This window comes from Canis lupus, chromosome 7 (assembly GCF_011100685.1).
Source record: "Canis lupus familiaris isolate Mischka breed German Shepherd chromosome 7, alternate assembly UU_Cfam_GSD_1.0, whole genome shotgun sequence".
Taxonomy (NCBI): domain Eukaryota; kingdom Metazoa; phylum Chordata; class Mammalia; order Carnivora; family Canidae; genus Canis; species Canis lupus.
The window spans coordinates 68,610,240-68,633,976 of record NC_049228.1 but is presented as its reverse complement, the minus strand read 5'-3'; the positions used below and the strand labels follow the sequence as shown (position 1 = coordinate 68,633,976).

Below are 23,737 nucleotides of genomic sequence, written 5' to 3'. Positions count from 1 at the left end.
GCTTTCCTCCTATGTTAAAAAGGAATAATACCTAATTTGTAGGGCTTTCATGAGCACTTATTAGATAAGACTTATAAAGCCTGAGAAATTGTAGACTCATTAAAATGTATCCCTTAGTTATTATTAAGGATTATGATTTTAAAGAATCATAATCTTTAAAAAATGCTCAGCTAGTACTAAAACTAACAATAGATAATTTAAACAGGATAATTGTTAACTCCCATGTCTTAATTTAAATATTAACTGTCATGCACTGCTCTGAGTTATTAGCTATTTATATGAGATCAGGGGTTTTAATTGAGTCCAGACTTATAAACAAGTCAACAGTGTAGCAAGATTGACATATAGAAAAACAGTGAACTTAATTTTAGCCTATATAAACAGAAATATAGCATCTAGAACAATTTGTGAGAAATTACCCCCTGCCCCATTATATTAGTCAGACTACAGCTGGTGTATTATGTTCCTTTATGGGTGCCAGAGAAGTGTGTCTGAAAACCATGTCATGGGGAGTCATTTAAAGATGCAGCGTTAATCCCCTATCAATTTCCTCATTTTCAAATAAGAAACTATTCAGAGGCAGTAAATTGACCCAAGGTCAGAGCAGGGAATCAAATCCAAGCCTTATGAGCCCAGGGCAAAACTCTTTGTGTACCACAACTATTTCTTAGAGATATATGACATATATCCTAATACATCTTTTTTTTTTTTTTTTTGCTAATATACAAAATAAGTTGAAGGAAAAAATATGCAATGTCTGTAGGACTATGAAAATTTACAGGCTCTCACAACATATTAGACCTTAGAGCTCATCTTTTCCTCCTGCTTCTCAAGTAATAAACTCTTCTGTGATGACCTAGCAGGTGATTGCTCAATCTCTGAACACTCCTGGGGGTGCAATGAAAAAGAACGCACTGTGTTATAAACCAGCCCATTCAATGTTGGGAAATTTCCAAATGTAGGAAAGTTTTTTATTCACATTGAATAAAAATCTCCCTCTGTTAAATGTCTAGCTTTTTTAGTCGCAGGTCACACTGAATAAAGTTAGTACTTAGCTCACATGATGATCCCTGCAATATGGAAAGACAGCAATAAAGTTTCCCAAACTTTGCCTTTGGGGGGTCATTTTAATGAATATTTCTGGAACATATCAGTTCTTAATACAGATCTTTGTTTTGCTTTTAGCCTAGGTGTTGTGGGCGTATGTGAAAATTAAATTATAACATTGGAGAAAATTCCCTGCCAAATGATTCATTGACAGGTGCTAAATCAGTAAGAGTCTGTCACATACATTTTAATACCAGGTGGGCTGCTGAAGACAGCTTTGTTTTCATGGCTAATATTGTTGGCCTGGGCAAAGAATCTGAATTCTCTGAATTCAGATCTGAACTCAGCTTATTTGGGGGCTGGCATACCATTGACATGGACTGCGTAAGGTATGGTCAGAGGATACATTTTCATATATCATCCCTACCTGGATAGTGAACACAGAATAAATTGGCAGAGTCAATCAAGGCAAAAGCAGTTGAGGGATTTTCCAATACTCTTGCTCACATTCAAGGGCAGATATTACTTAGGTAACTACTCAGCTGCTGACATTTGCTGTGACAGAGTGCCCGGCAGTAGTAACAACACTGTGCAAGCAAGATCTCTGACAGGCTTGAAATGAAGACATCTGTTTTCTTTTGGAAAGTGTGAGACAATGTGGTTAATAGAGAAGCACTATTTATTTTTTTTAAATTATTTTTATTTATTTATGATAGTCACAGAGAGAGAGAGAGAGGCAGAGACACAGGCAGAGGGAGAAGCAGGCTCCATACACCGGGAGCCCGACGTGGGATTCGATTCCGGGTCTCCAGGATCGCGCCCTGGGCCAAAGGCAGCCGCTAAACCGCTGCGCCACCCATGAATCCCGAGAAGCACTATTTAAATCTAAGGCATACACATCCTTGAGCTTACTCAAGATTATATATGATAATTGGGTATTATTTCATGTTCTCACTAGTTTTTTTCTAGTTATAGAAGTGAGTCTAAGCAAGATTAACTGACTTTGGAGGAATAGTTACCTCTCTATCCTTTCTATGATAATTTATTGTGTAGTGTAAGTTCCTCAAAAGTTAACAGTAGGTCAAAGAAATGAAAATAAAGAATTTTTTGTCATTTTCTTAATAATAAAGTTAATGATACCTTTTGAGAGTTCCCAAAATTCTGCTTAATTCCTGATTGACTTTGAAGATGGGGTTAATCTCTTTGAGTTTCAGTCTTCTCATCTGTGAACAGGAACTCACTTGTCATTGTGATTATGAGATAAATTATGAGTGTATAACTACTGCCTGGCTAATGATTCCTGGCAACCCATGATCTCAGAAAGAGATTCTTTCCAGATTCTATATTGTGCCTGAAAACAGGACTTTTGCTCTGGGGTATTGACCACCGCTGGATATCGTGTGGGATATCACATGAACCTGCCTCGTTGGTTTTATAAGGCATGAAAAGCCAGCATATAATTGACAGTCTCACAAAATGGGAGAAGAGCATTTCCAGGTTACAAAAAAATATTTTGTTATCAGAGAAAAAGTGAAGTCACACCGAGAAAGTGAAACAGCAGATAGCCACTGTGATACTATGATTTATAAGAAATATGTGTTCCGTAAGTTGGATGACCAACAGCAGTATTGAGCAGAAGGTACAGAGATTTTCCCATAAACTCCCACACATGAACAGCCTCCTCTATTATCAACATGCCACACCAGTGTGGTACATTTGTTACCATCGATGAACTTTTATTGGTTCAGGGTTATCATCTAGAGTCCATACTTTATATTAGGGTTCACTTTTGGTGGTGTATGTTCTATGGGTTTGCACAAATGTATAATGACATGTATGTACCATTATGTTATCATAGAATATTTTCGCTGAGTTAAAATTCCTCTGCTCTGCCTATTGATCCCTGCTTTCTCCCACTTACACTCGCAATCCCAGCCCCTGGCAACCACTACTCTTTTTACTGTCTCCATTATTTTGCCTTTTCCATAATGCCATATAGTTGAAATCATACTTTTCCTTTGGAAATGAGTCACTAGGTCTAGGCCACAGTTCAGGAGAAAAGACTTACGCATCACCTCCTGAAGGGGGGTAGTATCTACATAATATTTGAAAATTTTCTATAATGATGACTATCTCTTCTCTCCCATTCATTTATTTAATACTTTTATTTTTTTATTTTTATTTTTTTAATACTTTTATTTAGGGATGCCTGGGTGGCTCAGCAGTTGAGCGTCTGCCTTCGGCTCAGGGTGTGATCCTGGGGTACCAGGATCAAGTCCCACATCGGGCTCTCTGCATGGAGCCTGCTTCTTCCTCTGCCTGTGTCTCTGCCTCTCTCTTTCTCTGTCTCTCATGAATAAATAAAATATTTAAAAAACCACTGTGATTTAAAATAATAATAATAATTTTATTTAATCATCTTTTGTTAATATCAATGTCAACTAACATATATTTATAATTTGGGATGGAGAGCCAATACATTAAAATAATGTGTTGCTGAAATTGTTCTAGCTTTTGCCACTGGGAGCTCTTTCAAGTTGGCTTTAGCTTCTTTTAGATGAGCTTCATTCTTTGTTTCTGGAACAGATAAGAATGTATTTTAGGATAATTTTTGCCTCATAACTATGAAATGAAAGAGTTGCTATTTTACAGGACTTATGTCAGGCACTTAACTTTCATTTACTCTTTTAATCTTTAAATAAGAATTCTCCAAAAAAGGAATTGTATTCAATTGTAGATTAAGAAACTGAAAATGGATTTTGTGTAACTGTGTAAAAGTCACATAACTCCTAAGTGGTAAATTCGGAATTTAACCTTAGGTCTATCTGAATTCCTGCCAATCTGTTAGTTCTATAAATTGAGAGAAGCATGGTTAAAACTTAAACACAGGTAACCTGGGAACTTTATCTTTGCAGAAATTTTAGAACTTCATTTTCATCCTTTTCATGTTTGGGGAATCTCTTTTGCTACGTGATTTATATGTTGCATGGCAATGTGGCAGCTGGATTGACTAAAGTCATCTCTGGTCTTTCATTGTATGCTCTGAACTCTTTCAGTTCATCTTTTACCTCTGCTCCTGCTACTGGCTGTTTTCTTTTTTATTTCTTTTTTATTTTTTTTATTTTTTATTTATTTTATTTTTTTTTACTGGCTGTTTTCTTCATCATTATTTATTGTAGCTATATTTGGTATTATGAATTTGTTCTGTCTTATTGCTTTCAGTATTTAGCTCTCTAAAGTAGGAAGATTATTGACAACATATTAACTACTCCAAATCTCAGGGTGTATTTTAACACATTTTTATATTTAGAGAAAAATTACAAGATAACTCACAGATTCTAGGTAATTCTCATATATCTCATATTCAGTTATTAACATTTTGCATGAGTGTGGTAAATTTAGTATAATTATTAAACCAATATATCAATATATTATTTTTTAAAGATTTTATTTATTTATTCATGAGAAACAGAGAGACAGAGAGGCAGAGACATAGGCAGAGAGAGAAGCAGACTCCACGCAGGGAGCCCCATGTGGGACTGGATCCTGGGTCTTCAGGATCAGGCTCTGGGCTGGAGGTGGTGCTAAACCGCTGAGCCACCCAGGCTACCCTCAATATATTATTATTAACTAAAGTCCAAACTTCATGCAGATTTCCTCAGTTTTTACATAATGTCCTTTCCAGGACGCCTCATTATATTTAGTTGTCGTGTCTACCTAGTTTTCTTTTCAATGTGACAGTTGCCCAGTTTTAGATGATCTTGAAAGTTTTGAAGAGTACTGGTCAGATTTTCTTTAGGCTGTCCTTAATTTGGAACTTGTCTAATGTTTTTTGTATGATTATAATAGAGTCATTCGTGTTTGTGAGGAAGACCACAGAGTTGAAGTCCCCTTTTCATCTCATCATATCAAGTGTACATACTTAACAACATGACTTTGCTATTGAAGTTAATTTTGATCACCAGACTGATAGTGTTTGTCTAATTTCCTCACTTTAAAGTTATTTTTGAGGGACGCTTGGGTGACTCAGCAGTTAAGTGTCTGCCTTTGGCTCAGAGTGTGACCCTGGAGTCCTGGGATGGAGTCCCACATGGGGTTCTCTGCATGGAGCCTGCTTCTCCCTCTACCTATGTCTCTGCCTCTCTCTCTCTCTCTCTCTGTCTTTCATGAATAAATAAATAAAATCTTAAAAAAAAAAATAAAGTTATTTTTTACTCTCCCCCTTTCCATTCTGTACTCCTGGAAGGAGATTGCTATGTGCCCCCTACACTTAAGAAAGGAGAATGTATACTTGAGGGCAAAGTATCAGCATACATTATTTGAAATTCTTCTGCACTGGAGATTTGTTTCTTTCCCTCCATTTATTTATTTATTCTATCATTTATTTAAAACACTATGGACTCATGAATATTTTATTTTATACTTTGGGTCATAATCCAATAATACTTTATTTTGTTGCTGAAATTTTTCCGATGTTGGCCATTCAGAGGCCTTTTAGTTGACATCTGGGACCCTTTGATATATTCCATTTTGTGAATAATTTAAAGCATTTTCCTACATCTTTGGTACTACAAGATGCTTTAGGCTTGTCATTTATATTTCTTGCCCTGATCCTAGATTCAGCCATTTCTCCAAGAACCTCTGGTTCCTTTTATTGGGAAATGGAATTAGAAACCAAGATCCGGGCATTGGATATTCTCAGTGTTACTGGGATATTATTGCTTCTAACCCCTCCACAGATTAGAGCAAGGGAAAATATATATACTAGCCTATGTGTTTGCACAAATCTGTAAAATATTACTATATATAGCCATCTGTGTGTATATTAACCTAATATGAGTTCATGCTAACATGTACAACTGTAATCCATTACTACGTAGATTATTCTAGACTGTCATTCAAGCCTTCCCCCATTGCTTACTTCTAAGTTCCAACTCAAAAAAGCAAGAAACTTGGCTACCATCATCTGCCATCAACTTACTAAATTATTCAATTCCAGTATACCTGTAAAACCATATCAGAATTGTTAATCTATATTCCCATGGGAAACATTTTATCAAGTAGGGTACAAATTCTTTTGGCTTTATACTTACAGATTGAGCTGAATCCCAAAGTTATGTTAGGTCAGCACTTTCTCCCTCAAACCTATCAGTCAGGTTGTTTTATACATTTATAAAACAGTTAAATTATTTCATCACATTCTACATTCTATTGTGAGATTCCTCAGACTCCTAAATTACTTTTAAAATTTGCATTCACTAAGGTTCATTATATGTAGTGTAGAGTTCCATGGATTTTGACAAATGCAGTTTCATATATCTACCATTATATTTTTCTGCAGAGTGGTTTCAATGTTTTTAAAAATTTGCTGTGCTTTATACAAATAACTCTCACCCTAATGCTGAGCCCCTGGAAAACTTTCCTCTAGATGTTTTATTATTTTTGCATTTTACATTAAATTCTGTGATGTATCTTGACTTGGTTTTTGTAAAAGCTGTAAAGCCTCAATCTAGATTCAATTTTTGCATATGGAAATCCAATTGTTCCAGCAACCATTTGCTGATAATACTTGGTCCCTTGAATCTCCTTTGCTCCTTTTTCAAAGGTCAGTTGATTCTATTTCTGGCCTCTCAATTTTGTTCCATTGGTCTATATATCTTTTCTTTAGCCAGTACCATACTGACTTGATTACTGTAGCTTTATAGTAAAATCTGAAATAGGACAGTGTGAGTCCTACAACTTTGCTCTTCTTTTTCAGTGTTTTGATAGCTATTCTAGGTATTTTGCTTTTACATATAAAGTGTAGAACCAGTTCATCGATATCCACAAAATTGGCTGCTAGGATTTTGATTGGGATTGTGTTGAATCTATAGAACAACTTGAGAAGGATCAGCATCTTAATATTGAGATTCCCAATTCAAGACACAATTCTTGGTCTCTCTCTCTCTCTCTCTTTCTTTTGCTTTCTCATATTGAGTACTGTATGATTCCTTTTATTTATTTTTTTTAATTTTTATTTATTTATGATAGTCACAGAGAGAGAGAGAGGCAGAGACACAGGCAGAGGGAGAAGCAGGCTCCATGCAGGGAGCCCGACGCGGGATTCGATCCCGGGTTTCCAGGATCGCGCCCTGGGCCAAAGGCAGGCGCCAAACCGCTGCGCCACCCAGGGATCCCTGTATGATTCCTTTTAATCTCATTTCTTAGTATAGGAATTATCTTTATTTAGAAACATTTTTTTTAGTAGTTGCAATTGGCATTTATGAAAATTCCAAGCTAGCTGGGATGAACAGGAAGTGTATTTTTCCTCTCCAAATTTTCTTTCAGGTAACACTTGAGTTATTAATTTAAGCCAGTCACATCCACATACCTATAATCTTGCTGTCCAGAGGAATAAAAAAAAAAGAGCTCAGAATTCTGTCTGAGTTGGTGTAACATGTTGTGTATAGAGGAAGGAATACTAACAGTACCACTTGATATATACTAACATCAGTGTTTCACTGATGGTGGCATAGGAAGTATAATGGAAATGTTGGCAGTGGTGAGCTTCATGTCTTACACACACATTGGTGGTCACCCTGGTAGCAGTGGTGGTACCCAGTGTCATTAGTGACAGCTGTTCCAATTGTAATGGTAGAGGCATTTTCACTAGATTCATCTGATGGCATGCTTTCAGCTGAAGTTTCAGTTACTTGACTTCCACTGCTTTTGGTCCATTTTCAGAATTGCTTCTTCAGCCTTTGCATTGAGTCTGACGGATTTCTGGTATTCTTTAGTTAAGTAACTTAAACAGAACTCTGACTAGAACAGATGGGAGCAGAATTTAAAAACAAAATCTCACTCAATAAAATTTCTAAGGCAAATGGAGAAAAAAAGTTCAGGTGTGTCTTGATCATGCTTCTAACTGAGTTACCCCATTTGATTTTTTAAAGGATTCCTTCAGTTAATTGCTCCCATACTTATTGTGAAGCTTGAATGGCATAATATTAAATCTTTCCAATAGTCTTGCCTGCCCAGACTGGAAGCTATGGTGTGATTCAGCATCTACAAGTCTGTTTTTATGGGCTTGGAATGGGCAGAACTTACAGAATATATCTCTGGTAGAAAATATAGAACATATTTTATTTGAATATATAGAACATACCTCTATTAAAGGTATTAGATTATATCTCTAATATTCTATATTAGAAATGTTAGAATATATCTCTAATATTCTCTATTAGAATATATAGAATATATATATCTCTGAGCAAAAATAGAGTACAAGATACCCAGTAAAGTTCCAGGTACACGAGGAACTTAATAAATGTTACTGTCAAGATCTGTGGACTGAAGGAAAAAAAATCAAAACTTTAGAATACTTAAAGCATTTAATACTGAGAAACTATTGTAATATATTTTAAGTATCCAAAAGGCACTGTTTTGTTTTGTTTTTTAGAAATACATCTTCCACTGTAAAGATTCATCTCAAACTTCCCTTCAACTTTCTGCAATAGTTACTAATTGCGTTCTTGTTGTCAACCAGTTCTTAGTCCTTGTCATTATAGGTTCAGCAGCTGCAAAGGTGAAATGTTTTGACAAATATTGAACATCATACATTTTATACTGTGGATCAGCATGGATGTTTCTTAGCTTCTTTAGATGGTTCTGTAATGGAGTTATATTTGGAAGTTTCCCAGTGTGGTGCAGAAGCCTCACGGAGAGAGGAAGTTTATAAACTGCAATTCTACAGGAAGGAGAAAGGCCAGCTGCTCATCCTGCATGATTCCTCCTTGAGCTTTTGTATTTTCCCAGCTAGACATTTCAAGCTTCCTATTTATAAATGTATCTTCAGTATACTGACTGGTGACAAAGACTCCAATTGGCCAGCATATTTTCACTCAATGTGGAGAGAAGCCATTTAAAGACTGAGGTAACATATCAACAACAACAAAAAATAAAACCTGACAATAAGGGAACATGAAGGGAAAGGAGTATCCTTGACTGTGGTACTGCCAGTCACAAAGTTATAACCTATTCACGTTACTAAAAAGATATTCTCATATCCCTGGTTGGTTTATACCAAAGTCTATAGGTTAAAAGAACTGCTAAAAAGTTTCCATATCTTTAACATTATCTGGAAAGTTCTTCAGAAAATTATAATTTTTCCTCTTGCAGGAAATTTAAAAATAATGTGTGAAGAACTTTTTAAAAATATTTAGTCTTTTACTTCCAGACTTATTTTTATGACCTAGTTGTATATCAATAAAACAGATAGGAAAATATATCAGGTAATTACTAAAGTTATTCATTATTAACTAGAGCAGTTAACATTAAGGAGCAACCAATTTAATGGAAAAAGATACTTCAGGTTATTTCTTTAAATATATTTTAGAGTTTTCCATTTCATTGACAGTAGTAGTGACATTTGCGGACCCTAAAACTGAATTATGTCAGTTCTGCCTACACATTTGAAATGATCCATGGGAAAGGTAACTTATGGGTGATAAATTCTCTTTCCAGTACCATATGGAGTAACATCAAAAGCCATGTCCTATTAACTTTGTTTTCATAGTCTAAGAGTTCATTCTGTTGTTTAACCTTAAATTAAGCTATTTTTGGAAATTAAATGTTTATTAGATAAGTTGGTTAATAGCACTTGCTGTTTGCCAGGGATTGTGCTAGGCTTTTTTTCACATATATTAACTCATTTGCTCCTCACAATCCTAGAGAATAGATTCCGTAATTATTCTCCTTTTACAGATGTGGAGATTGAAGCAAAGAGAAGCAAAATAATTTGACCAAATTTACACAGTAGGTGGCAGAGAAAATATTTGATTTCCAGAATATGTACTCTTTTAAAAACAACAACAAAAAAAGATTTATATATTTGGGAGGGGCAGAGGGTGAAGGAGAGAAAAACTTAAGCAGACTCAATGCTGAGTGTGGAGCCAAATGCGAGGCTTGATCTCACTACCCTGATACCACAATCCTGAGATCACAACCTCAGCTGAAACTAAGAATCAAACATTTAACCAACTGCCCCACCCAGGCGCCCCTCTAGAATACATACTCTTGACCATGATATAGTATTGCTTCCAGTTTTTAAAATTACCCTCATGAGTGTTATTTTCAATTTTCATGTGGTTCAAATATGGTGCCATGTTTTTTTCTAACAATATTATTTTTATTATATGTTAATCTTAACTTGTCTCTAAACCAATGCACAGTTTTGTACCACCCTACTTTGCATTAGTGGGAGGCACAATGTAGTAAAGTCAATCTCCACTACAGGGGCTTTGTTATTAAAGCAAAGGACCTATGTTTCATCTGTGTTTGTGTGTGACTATGAGTGACAAAATCACAAATAACAGTGGATTAAACAAATCGGTTGCTCTCATTCATGAAGAAGTTGACTGGAGGTTGGCAGTTCAGCTACGGTATCATGGCTTCACAAGATCATCAGGGAGCCTTGTAAGTTGTTGGTCAGTCTTCCTCAGCATGTGACTTTTATGTTGTGATCCAGGATGTTGGTCAAGTTCTAGCCATCATAGGCCAAAAAATTGAAAAATAAGAACAATATAGGGCATTTCCTGAAAGCTTTAACTTCACTTCTTCTTATGTATTCCTGGTCATAGATTAATCACAGAGACACATCCAGAGCAAGGGAGACTGGCAATGTGGTATTTATCTACACAGTCATGTTCCCAGCTGGAACTGGAGCTTCTATTATAGGAGAGAAAGGGTGAGTGGAAAGCATGTGTTAACTGCCATCTAATAGTTTCTGCTGCATCTAGGGTATAATTCGAGTTTGTTACTTGGGAATGATAAATTCTATAAATTCCATAAGTTCAGACATTCCCAATAACTACATTTTGTTGTACTTTAAAAAAGCCTCGTATTGATATACAACATTTATTTACCTTAGCATTCTTTTCTCTTACCCTCAATCAATTCCTTTGGTTATATCTCCAACATCTTACTTCTTAACCCCTGTGCAGCTGAAAAATCATGGTTACTATTATTCTACTTTCCAAAGACTACTAGTCTCCTGTCATTTCCCCTGCCAGTCTTTTCCACTGTGCTTCTGAGGGAAACTTTTACATTCCTTTTCAGAGCTTTTTGCCTCCTCTTATGAAGATAACAATTCCTTGACAACAAAACATCCCTTGTAGAACTTTCCAGAGAACGACCGCTCCTCCTCTTCCCACTGACTCATAGAAAAGGCAAGATGGTCATGTTTTTCGCATTCTTTCCTTTGTACTGCCAGATGACTATACCTCCCAGGGAACACAAGCCCATTGTTTCCCACTCACCTGCCAGAGAGCCTCCACCTTCCTCTGTGACATTATCCTGCAGTGACTCATTCTCCTGCCCTCTCCTCCTCTCCTGATCATGCCTGCAGAGTGCCTCCTTGCTTGTCATGGGATTTCAGACTCTGGGGACATGGAAATGGTGCTAAACTAAGGAGGTGTTGGGAACTGATGCAGTTTGGAGAAGAAAGATGACATTTTAAGTCTTGATAACTATTTATTTTTTTGAAGTAGGTTTGAAAAGTTGGATACTCTACCCAGTAAACCTATAAGAATTGCATACTCTACCCTGTAAACCTATGAAAACCACATTTGTTCATTAACAAAAGGACAGAACTTATTTCTGCAACTCCTAGAACTATAGACATGTAGTACATGGCAGTTTTATATCATTTCACTAAAAACAGAACAGCCTACTCATGCTTGAGTGATCTGAGTCTCTGATGCATACATGCAGTCTTGTTGAGTTCCACATAACGAATTTCCAGATACAACATTCCATATTTACCTTCACATTGTATTTTCCAAGAAGATGTAACTCTAAATCTACTTTGCAGCCCAAGACTAATACTAACCATTTTATACATAGACCAGCTTTTCTCTGAGCCATCACTACTTAATACAATTATTTGAACTACTCACTTCAAGCCATCCCCAATTTCTATAATAACCTATTTCTTTGTTTGGGGAGAGGCATTTCAAGTTTTTTATAGTGTCTTCCTTTATTGTAACAAGACAATAAACCCTAAAGTTTTTAACTATAGGTTGGTCCCCAGAGTCATTACCAGACAGGTTATCATAAACTCCATCGTGGTATTGAAATCCTGAGGGCAATAAGATGTCACCGAGGTTGTAAACTAATTCTGCTTAGTTAGCCTAAAACTCAAAGTGTCAAAACTAATAATCTGGCAAGTCCCAGTGTGAGTGAAATTTTCCATGTAAGAATTGTAAATACAGAGGAAGGAGAGAGAATTGTAAATACAAAAGAGAGCAGTGGTAAGTAGAGTTTGGAGTTACACAGTTATGGATTTCTATTTTGACTCTAGCCATCAAAACTATGTGCCCTTGGTTGTTATTTTATCTATTAAACTGTTTTTCAACTCTGTGAATTGGGAAATAATAACACTTATAAAATAATAATTTTATAAGGATAAAATGTAATTTATTTACCATAAGCTTGAAACATGATACACTCTCAGTGAGTGATAGGTGTTATCCTTTGGTATAGTGTATTTCACGTAGAGTCAACACCTACATTTCTATATATAGCTTAAAAAGTCTTAGACAATTCATTCTATTTCACTTTGCCTTACGTGCAAAATGTGGATAAGAGTACAAATCTGACACAGTTGTGTTATTGAGTGTGATAATGTAATAGATATATATGTATAGTATTCAGTGAGCAATATGCATCCTATTAATATTAGTTTTCTATTTCTCCCTACACTTGTTTTCTAGTTATGCTTTGAGAAATATGGTAATTGAACCATACAACTGGAAGAAGATAATATATCAGTTAATATGTGTCTGTGTGTTACGTAAGTAGGTCTGTTTTCCCTGTTCCTCTTTACACCGTATGCCTCTGGCCATCTTCTGGGGAAGGAGCTATTCCTATAGCTGAGAGTCATATATGGGTGCAACCCCTCCTGACATAGTGTCCACCAGAAAAGTGTTTCCTTTTTTTTTTTTTCCAGAAAAGTGTTTCTGAGTCTTCTGATAACCTCACATATGTGTATGTATTGGGGTAGTGTGGGTGATATTTTCCTAGAAATTTCAGATATCAACTTGATCTCTATTACCCAAAGCAAGGACAAACAAAATAGTCATTAAAAATGTTTAAGAAGCTTTTTACTCAGGGATTCTGGTAATAAATATAATTTACAGAGTGACAGAAGACTGGACACAGAGTCCCAGTCTATTATTGCTCTTTACATTAGCAAGGATTTTAGGCTTCTATCTAGGACATCCCATAGGAATGTTCTCTTTTTCTTTTTAGACACTTTGCTTCATATATCCTGATTTCTTCTGTGTCCAGTGACCTAAGAACCCTCACTCAGAATTTATAGTCTTAAATACTGTCTTCTGTCTTATATATATTCTGACACTTTCTGTGAATCAGTTATTTGTGTGTGTGTGCGTGTGTGTAAAGCCATTAAAATAGCTTGAAATTAAATTTCATTATTATAAGGTATCCTCTATGTGATTTTCTTTTAAAGTTGGAGCAAAAGTATCAACATCCTTCTTGCAACTAGAAACATTATCAATTTTTGTGGAAAGTTTTCTTTCCATTCTTAGTTGTTTGGGTTTTTTTGGGAGGTGGGGGGAGGCTTTCTTTTGCAACTAACAAGTTTTTAAACAAAGAAATAAAGACGTGCCACTGAATCAGTTTAGGTTATTTATTCCTAATTTGAGAGACATTTTTTTAAAGATTTATTTATGTATCCTTTTAGAGAGAAAGTGCATGCGAGCTGAGGGAGGAACAGGGGGAGAGCACAGAGAGAATCCACAAGCAAACTCCCCACTGAGCATGGAACCTACTCCTGGATCTCAGGACCCTGAAAACATGACCTGAGCCAAAACTAAGTGTTGGCCACTCAATGGACTGAGCCACCTAGGTGCTCTAAGTTCTAATTCCAAGATATCTTTCAGATACCAAAGAAATTAAGAATAACTTCAGAAAAAAGTTGTATCACTATATATATTATAAAACAGCCATTCTGATTCAGAATAGATGAGTTTTTTTTTAAATATTTTATTTATTTATTCATGAGAGACACAAAGAGAGAGGCAGAGACATAGGCAGAGGGAGGAGAAGCAAGCACCATGCAGGGAGCCTGATGCAGGACTCAATCCTGGGACTCCAGGATCATGCCCTGAGCTGAAGTCAGGTGCTCAACCACTGAGCTACCCAGGTGTCCCATAGATGAGATCTTTAAGTGAGGTTTTGTGTGATTATTTCAGGAAGTAGGGAGCATTTAGTTTATGGGACATCTCCATTTTATATTCTAGTTTGTGTGATAATTTCCAAAGAGCCATTCTTTATAAATCCATAGATTCTAGGAATATTTCCATAAGCAGTCCTTAACAAGGAACATACTAGAGACATTCTCGGTCTAAGATAACTTTATTTTTTTAGATTAAAAAAATTATAGCATCATCTGACTGGCTCAGTTGGTTAAGCATCTGACTTCAGCTCAGATCATGATCTTGGCATCCTGGAATTGAGCCCCACATTAGGCTCTCCACTCAGTAGGGAATCTGCAGGTCCCTCTCCCTCTCCCTTTGTTTGCCTCTCTCCCCACTCCTGTTCTCTTTCTCTCGCAGATAAGTAAATAATCTTTGAAAGAAATTATAATGCAGATATTTCAAAATTCAAATGGTACAAAGGGACCATGGAAATTCTCCAATCCTTGAGATCAATGTTACTTGAGAGCAATGTTACTTGCATATTTTGAGGCCACTTTAAACTTAATTTTTGATCTGAGATTCTTCAGAAAATTCAAATTTAAAGTTTGGTGGCAAATCCATGTGAGATCTAATGAAGATTTCAATTCTCAGAGATTTTCTTTCACCCTGTAATCAACACCAAGACTTGAGTTCCCCTAGATGGTGGGAGGTGCTTTCTTCCCTCTCCCCTACAAACATACATCTAAGATGGAGGAGGGGCCAGGAGAAAGGAATCGTTTCTATTAAAATTTCCTAAATGTAGGATGTCTGTTTAGTCTTCTGTACTTTCAAGACCCTCAAGATGAGGAAAAACTAAACTTGACTTTATTTGGTTCAACAAATGGCTTCAAGCATACATCGACTCTATTACAACCCTTAGTTCTTGGTTCCCACTATTATATACTTGTTCTTAGTTTAAGTTCCTTTAGGTTTTATTCAGCTCACAAATGCATGCAAGAGTTTTTCTTTTACAAATATTTCTCTAGTATTGCACACATGTACTGTTTTTCCCCGTTTTTTGTTGGAAAAAGGGATGTCTGGATTTGTGCTCTCCAGATTGTTGAAAATAGAAATTTTGCTTCTTAATTTTTGATGACCCTTGCATTTATTCATAGACAAGATTTTACAGATGCATATCTTGGGAAAAAAACAACTAATTCAATTCAATGAGAATCCTTTACCCTTTCTGTATCACTATAACCTTTCTCTCCCTCTCTCTTTCTCTCTCGTTCTTGTCTTTCCCTAAAGATTGAGTTTTAATACATACTATATTCTTCTACTTTTGAAGAATGTTATGTTTTAGAATGTTTAAGGATTATTATTGTCTCACAGTCTTGCTACTTTATCTATTATTCTTGACTTATTTTTTAGCATTATATCCATAATAACACACCATTTTAATTCACATTTCAAATGGCTTATGTCAGAGTTTATGAATAGCTAAAATAGCAAATAGTATGTAACAAATATTATAGCCATATTTTTTGCTTTGAAATATATTCTAATGTTATGTTTAGAGGCAGCTCATAACCAAATTATATAAATTTTTATTTTTTCTGAGGAAAACACATGTACATTGAAACAAATTTAAAGAATTGGAGTAAACATTTAAGAAGGAATAATAATATCCCATATGAAGAAAAGCCTAGAGTATTAATGATTTTTTTGTTTCATATGTTTCTTATTTTTAAGCAAATTTTCATTCTAAAAGTTGAGATCATTTTGTGTATAATGTTTTTTGCCTATCTTTATATAGAGCTATTTAATATTCTTTATGTTTCTGGTTTAATGGTTGCATAGTCTCCTGTTAAAGTATGTAATACTTCGTTTTTTTAATACTTAGATATTTTAACCAAATTCCTCTTATTGGAGATTTATATAGTTTCTAATTATTTAGTATTTTAGACATCACTGATACAATAGTTACTTTTGTACTTAAATAATGTATATATCTCTATTTTCTTAGAGTAAATATGTAGAAGTAGAATTCCTGGGTCAAAGAGAATTTCAAGGTTTTTGAAATGTCATTTTATCTGTTAATATTCTCCAGAAGTAAGGGAGAATTTACGTTTCCTCCAATACTAATATAGGAATACTAACCTTTAATTAAGATTAAAATTTTCTCAGTAAGCCAACCATGGGTATTATTACTGAGGTACGTTATTTTAGTAATTTGCCAAAACAAGAAACTGGCACTAGTTTAAAACGTATTTCTTATCACCTTCATAGGTTCAGAGAACTCTTTATGAAGCACATCCCTTTTTAAAGGTAAATAGCACTTGAAAAGTATAGAGCTTATTTTCTTCTCTCTAAACCTCTTTATGTTTCTTGTGTGTATTTTTTAAATGTATTCAATCATCAGTATAGAGCCCTTATTTGTTCTATCCATTTACCTAGATATCAGCAACTGGAAAAGCTCAAAATTGTTGGTAGATACTCTGATTTTTTTTTTAATAGAAGTTTTACCATCTCAGTACATTTTAGTTTACTCATGAGGTAGCATTCAATGATATCATAGTAGACACAAAGAACACACAATAGACACACGAAAAAGATTCTTGAGACTAACTTGACCTTCTACTTCTGTCTCCAACACTTAGTGATTATAAACCTTGAGCAAGTTATTATACATTTCTGCCTCAATGTCTGTGTATTTAGAATGGATAATAATAGTAATTTACCACATGCAATTGTTTGAATAAGTGGATTAGCTGATAAGTATAATATACTGAAAGGAATACGTGGCATGTTAGTTATTATTGCTACTATATTATTGGATCAATAATTTTAATTTTAAATGGAAAATCCAGATACTTTACTGATGCCTCTCACTCTAGAGTTCTGATAATGAACATGTACAAGAATCACAAACTGCTCATTTTACTGGTTTAAGTATCATACACAACGATGGAAAGTACTGGCAAAAGCTGACTAAAAATATCTTGGCTCAGGTTTAAAGATGAAGTAAAGCTTGGAATAGATTTGTCTTTGTCATTATATTCCTAGGAGTGTATAAAGAGATGAGAGAGAAAAGATGAGAACTGGTCCTTTGCAGAGCAGATTTAGTACCATCAATAATAGTAGCAAGCATGGCACTCATGCAATCACAGATCATCCAGGATGATAGATATGAAAAGTTCTAGAAGAAACTGAACATGAGAGATGCCTTTTAGAGAATGGTACCTCAACCACTAGTGATGTAGCCTGAGGAATATGTCAGATTCTGACCAATAAGATTGGCCACCATAGCCCTGGGAAGGTGCAGATAATGTGCTGAGGGAGACTAGACATACTTTCTCCAATGTGGCCTCAGGAGATCCAGAAAAATTCTCCCTTCTGTGGCCTGAGGCTAAAACATGGCAAAGGACTATGTGTCTCCACTTTCCATACTCCAAGAATTTATAATTTAGATTTGACATATTATAATCCCATAAAAGCCATGGCATAGCCACCACAAAGTTTTACTGTTCACAGTGTAAATATATTGAAAATTCTTAGTCTGTTCTTTGTGCTGAGACAATACAAAAAGTCATGAATGATGGAAAGTTCAAAATGAGTCTGTCCCATGACTTTTGGGAGCTTCAGGTTTGCAAGGGTTTAATTTCTGCTGTCATGGAAACTGTCAGCACCAACTCTCAGTGATTTCCTGCAGGCGGAGTGACAACATTTCTAAGAAGAATGATACTGTCTCTATTACCATCAATCAATATTTATTGAACTCCAGCAGCCGGTCTTGAGCCACATTAGGAGCTTGCACTGAGATTTGCCCCCAGCTAGCATGTGGTTGAACTGAGACACAGGAGGTCAGACAGGTGAAACAAAGCAGCTCCAGAATATAGCCAAGAATTAAGGTTATAAATCCTGTAGAATTAGAACTTTAGTGACTGAATCACTTGGGTCCTGGTGAAAATTTAAGAACACGTTAAATGTCAAGGTGTGAACTGAAGGAATTTAGGTTCTGTCAGAAATGGTAACACTGGAATTATGTACTTTTAGAATACACATGTTTGACAGATTCATTTTTCTTAATGTTCCTTATATTCTTTTCTGTTGCTTGATATTTGAGATTCTTATTCTATGAATATCCTTTCTTCAGTCTTCGTTATCTACCAAGTATTTTACAAAACCATTCAGCTAGAAGCATCTAGGAGTCAGGGTAAAGTTTCTCCATCAAATCATTCTGTTGAGATTCATGTCTGAATTATTCTACCTTTGTCTTAAGCTGTTTTCTTACCTCTTCATCCGCTATTTCTGTACATGCAGTTTGCTTGATCAAAGCATCTCTAGGAAGCCTCAGATGTGTGGCTAACATCTTTCCTTAAGTTCATCCCTCTCTGAACTTATAGATTAGCTCTTGTAGTTCACATCTCTTGACTCTATTGCTTTTTCTGTTTCTTCTCCTATGACTAAGCAAAAATTAAAACAGTTTCAAAGCCCAGTATCATGCCATTCCCATATACTGCCCCTATAGTCTAGAATTATCTTCCCTCAACTAACATTACATCCTGGGTTCTAAGGACTAACTCTTTTATGACTTAAAACGCCTCCTCCTTGGTGGAACTTTATTCCATTTCCTGTGTCTAGTTATGTACTTCCTCCCTGTTTCCACTACACTTAAAAAAAATTCAGTTACAGCGTTTAATTTATTATATTGTACTTATTCATTTAAATATCTGTCTCTGCATTTCCCTGAGAGCTCCTTAATGAAAGTGGCTACATCTCATTTATCTTGGCATCTTCTGCTTACACTCAGCAATTGGCATCAATATAGATTTGTTTATTGAAATGAATCAAGAATAAAATATAAGGTTTAATAAAGAAAACAAAACCATTCTCTGAATCCTCACTGTTTTGATCCCTCAGAGTAATGCACTGCCTTACATCTACAGCCTGACAGAGGAGTCACTCTTGTTGACTTCATATGTCAGCATATGATACATGCTGAACTGATGTTAATTTATATTAGTTTATATTAAATCAGTTTCTAATGTTGAGTTAAAATTGTTAAACACTCAATAATGCCTGGATCCACCAAATGGTTCAGTGCCTCCTATTCTCAGGAGCTGATAGTGACATTTGTAGAAGTTGTGAAATACCACGGTTGCATCTGGAAAGCTTGACAAATATAATGCTGCATTTTAGTTTTTAGAGAGAAATAAAGGGTTGGCAGTGGAGTAGAATAGTTAATGTTTTGAGGCTTTCTGCTAGCATCTGAATAACTACATCCTTAGTTAGTCTTCACAATAAGCTTATAGGTAGGTTTTTGTTTTTTTAACTTACTTATCTTTTTCATTTTTCAAATGGGGAAGTTGAAGAAATAGGAATGTAGATCTGTTCATCTGTGGAAACGTACTAACATCTTAATGACATTATCATATTCTCTGCTATAAGTATTTGTTGGTATCATTATCATTTCATTAAAAATACCTACCTTTATTGAGGTAATATTGACATGTAAAGAGCTATATATATTTAATGTATACAAGTTGATGAGTATGGGGATAAGTATATACCCATGAAACTATCACCACCCACAAGGTCATAAACATATTCATCACCTGTTGAAGTTTTTTCTCAATCTTTCTTCTTCTTATTATTTATGTGGTAAGAGCACATGAGATCTACCCTGTTAGAAAAATTTAAGTATACAATACAGTATTGTTAGCTGTAGGCACTATGCTGTATAATAGATCTCCACAACTTATTTTGCATGACTAAAGCTTTGTACCCTTTGACCATAACTTCCTCATTACCTGCTTCCCTAACCCCTGGCAATCTCATTCTGCTCTCTCCTTCTATGAGTTTAATGATTTCATATTCTAGATACAAGTGAGATCATGCAGTATTTCTTTCTGTGTTTGGCTTATTTCATTTAGAATAATGTCTCCAGGCTCATTCATGTTGTCACAAAGGCAGTATTTTCTTCTTTTTGTAAGGTTGAAATTATATTGTATGTATATACCACATTTAAAAAAGATCCATTCATCTGTCCCTGGACTTTTAAATTGTTTCCATATCTTGACGAATGCGAATAATGCTGCAATGAACACAAGAGTGAAAGTATCTCTTTGAGATCTTGATTTCACTTCCTTTATCAACATTTCATTCTGATTAGAACAGAGAAGATAAAAAGTTTGAAATCTTTTTCTCAGTTTGAAATTTTATTTCTTTCAACTTGAGAATATCTGAACCAAATAGCTAGACAACACAGAAAAATGCAGCTTCCTTCATGTGGTCTGGCACTTAGGTGATGCCATTGCAAGGATGGGTTAAACAGGGTAGTAGAAAAAAAAAACATAGCTTTTCAAAATGTGGTATATGTAATTTCATCATGCATCTGTGGGGTGTTGGGATATTCTAACATAGCAACTATAGTCAAACATATTCTAATGTAAAATTTAAGCAATTTCAAAATTAAATATAACAGGAATTTACTTGCTATTTTCGCTTATTTGCACCATTTTTGACCTTTACCTGGAGAAGTTAACATGATATTATATAGCTTGCTTATGAGAAACAAAGCTAGCACTCAGAAGAAAAAAAAAATCAGAATTAGATTCTAAACCTCAGTTGCTAATCTGTTGCTTAGTTACAACACCAGGCGGTTTCCATAGTATATTGTGTCACAATCATTAGCTCTGGCATTTACATTTGTAAACCTACTTTGTTTGGGTCATTTTCCATAATACTGTTAAAATATTCAGACCTTTGCCTTAAGTAAAATGGTATCAAGCTTCTAAAGTGTTTTTTACTTAAAAAAAATCCTAAAGTCATTCCCCCCCCAAAAAACCCCACATTTCAGCAAAATTTACAAGAAATGATGTTCCTCATGTCGTGTTGCATTTCTTAAATCCTAGAAAGATAGCAATTAAAATATAGCTATTATTGGTGACTCATAATTATAGTCTTTCAGATCATTTTATCATCCTGTTAAATATCTTCAAACATTTTGAAACATATGTTTGATGAATGACCATATTTTTGAACATATTGAAAACACTTCATCACCATATTTTACCAGTAGGTTCCACTATGTTTTACTGCCATTGAGTACCCAGCTGCTTCTTTCTCTCAAACCTGCCAGAAAATTCATTATGGAGCCCTTTCTCTTAATGCTTTTGTTCCACTTCTTTCAATTATGTAATTCTTAACATATGCCATCCTACTGTTGACCTAAGGTGGTATTAAGAATTTAATGACTTAAACAAAGGAGTATTCTCTTTTCTCTTTTCATCCATTTTCTAAAATGATTGCCAAGCAAGAATAGATATATTTTAGGAAGAAGGGAGAATTTGTGAAAAAATTATTATTAATTACATAAGCCAAAGTGGGGAAAACATATGACAGTTACATACAGAAGATACTCAAGGTCCGGCATCATCTCACTGTGACTGATAAACACTCAGTATAATTGGGGGAAGAAAAGAAAAAAATAGAAGTTTTCTCATGGTAGTTTTCAACTATAGAATTTTTTTAAAATTTAAGAGAGTACTATATATGTCACTAAAATCACACATATCACTGAAATCTTGATAGTTTTTTTTAAAGATTTATTTAAATAAATAAATCTCTTTGAGAAAGAAAGAATGGGAGGAGGGGTGGGGGGAGGGGAGAGAGAGAGAGAGGATCCTCAAGCAAACTCTCCACTGAATGTGAAGCCCAACACAGGGCTCTATTACAGGACACTGAGATCATGAGCTAAGGTGAAACCAAGAGTTGGATGCTTAACCAACTGAGTCACCCAGAGACCCTTGATAAATTTTAATAAAATATAAAAATAATTGCAGCCAAAGAAGTAAAATCCATTCATTCCCTCACCAAATGCCCTAGAATGTCTATTATGTGTCAGAAACTGTCTTAGATATTGAGTTTAAACTGCTGAGCAAGATGGACAAAGTCCCTGCCTTATAGAACTTAGAGTATTGCTCTTTTGAATTACATATTGATTTCCATGCTTTTGTCAGCATTTAGGTTTCCATAGTTGTTGACATGTCTAAAGATGCCCGGAGTCTAAGATTTAAAGGGAATATTGGCCTACTTCCACTTTACCTATCTATGAATTTTTCAATGATCTCTTTAATCCCTCTTCCACACCAAAAGGGGTTTACTTTTGTATTGTTCTCCAGAGTATTTCTTCTGGATCTAAGATATGAGAAAAAATATGCAAAGATGAAGGAATAAGAAATGCCTAGTCGTACTTACATTGAACTTAACATTAAAGTATGCTAAGTGTGTTTTCTTTGGCTTCTGCTTTAAATTTCTGATAACCAAGGCTACTGTGAAAACTTTTATGAGAAAAAAAGACCCTCCCCTTTTCTAATTCTTCAGGATAAGATTTTTTTTTATCTAAAAGGAAACTTTGAGATCTGATCTAAACACCAGTAAGGGATTTCCGATAAATTTGTGTTTAGGTTCAGTTTTGAAGTAGTACCTCCTGTGATGAAAGATTCATTACTTTTCCTTTTTTTGAACTGTTTTTGGAGTCTACTTTTTGAACAATACTCCTGCTACTGTGGGAACTATTAAGGGATTTATAGACAAATAAGCTAATAAATAAAGAAAATGATAATGGCACCACACAGTTATCCATTAGTCCCATGATATTTGCTTCTGTTATTCATAGAATGTCAAAAGAAATACCTGTCCTCAAGAAATTTTGAATCTATTTAGAGAACTGAGATATGTATGCTATAGAGGTATAAGATCCCAGATGTTTTGTGACTGTAGTGCCAATTACATAGGGTTATTATGGTCGGTTACACCTTACTGAAGACATGAAATGTAACCTGACCCTTATGGGCTACATAAGAATTAAAGTGGTAGGGACGCCTGGGTGGCTCAGCAGTTGAGCATCTGCCTTCAGCTCAGGGCATGATTCTGGAATCCTGGGATCGATCAGTCCCACATCACGCTCCCTGGGGGAGCCTGCTTCTCCCTCTGACTATCTCTTCCTCTCTCTTTGTGTCTCTCATGAATAAATAAATAAATTTTTTTTTAAAAAAAAAGAAACTGGTAGATCTTTATGAGTGAAATCATATGGTATTGGTTTTGACAGGTGCCATATTATTTCACTCATAAGTGGAATCTAAAACAAAACAAGGGGTGCCTGGATGGCTCAATCAGTTAAGCATCTGCCTTTGGCTCAGGTCATTATCCTGGGGTCCTAGGATCGAGTCCTGCATTGGGCTCCCTGCTCAGCATGGAGTCTGCTTATCTGACTCCCTCTGCCTCTGTCCCTCTGCTTATGTTCTCTCTCTCAAATAAATAAATTAAAAAATATTTGAAAAATAAAGCAAACAAAAAACAAGAAACAAACCTACAAATGAATAAACAATCAAAATGCAGAATCAGACCTATAACTACAGAGAACAAACCCATGATTACTAGAGGGGAGGAAGAGAGAGGTTGGGCAAAAGGATGAAGGACAGTAGAAGGTACAGGCTTCCAGGTAT

The 23,737-nt window shown here is 35.2% G+C and overlaps 1 long non-coding RNA gene across 1 annotated transcript; it reads right to left on the bottom strand.

Moving 5' to 3' along the window:
• Positions 1–3,473: 3,473 nt before the first annotated feature.
• LOC102152498 lies at positions 3,474–20,855 on the bottom strand. Its single transcript, XR_005361721.1, has 4 exons — positions 20,760–20,855; positions 19,844–19,911; positions 18,520–18,691; positions 3,474–3,624 (listed from the first exon to the last, which is right to left on the bottom strand). It is a non-coding gene; the product is annotated as an uncharacterized LOC102152498 (long non-coding RNA).
• Between the last annotated feature and the right edge of the window lie 2,882 nt (positions 20,856–23,737).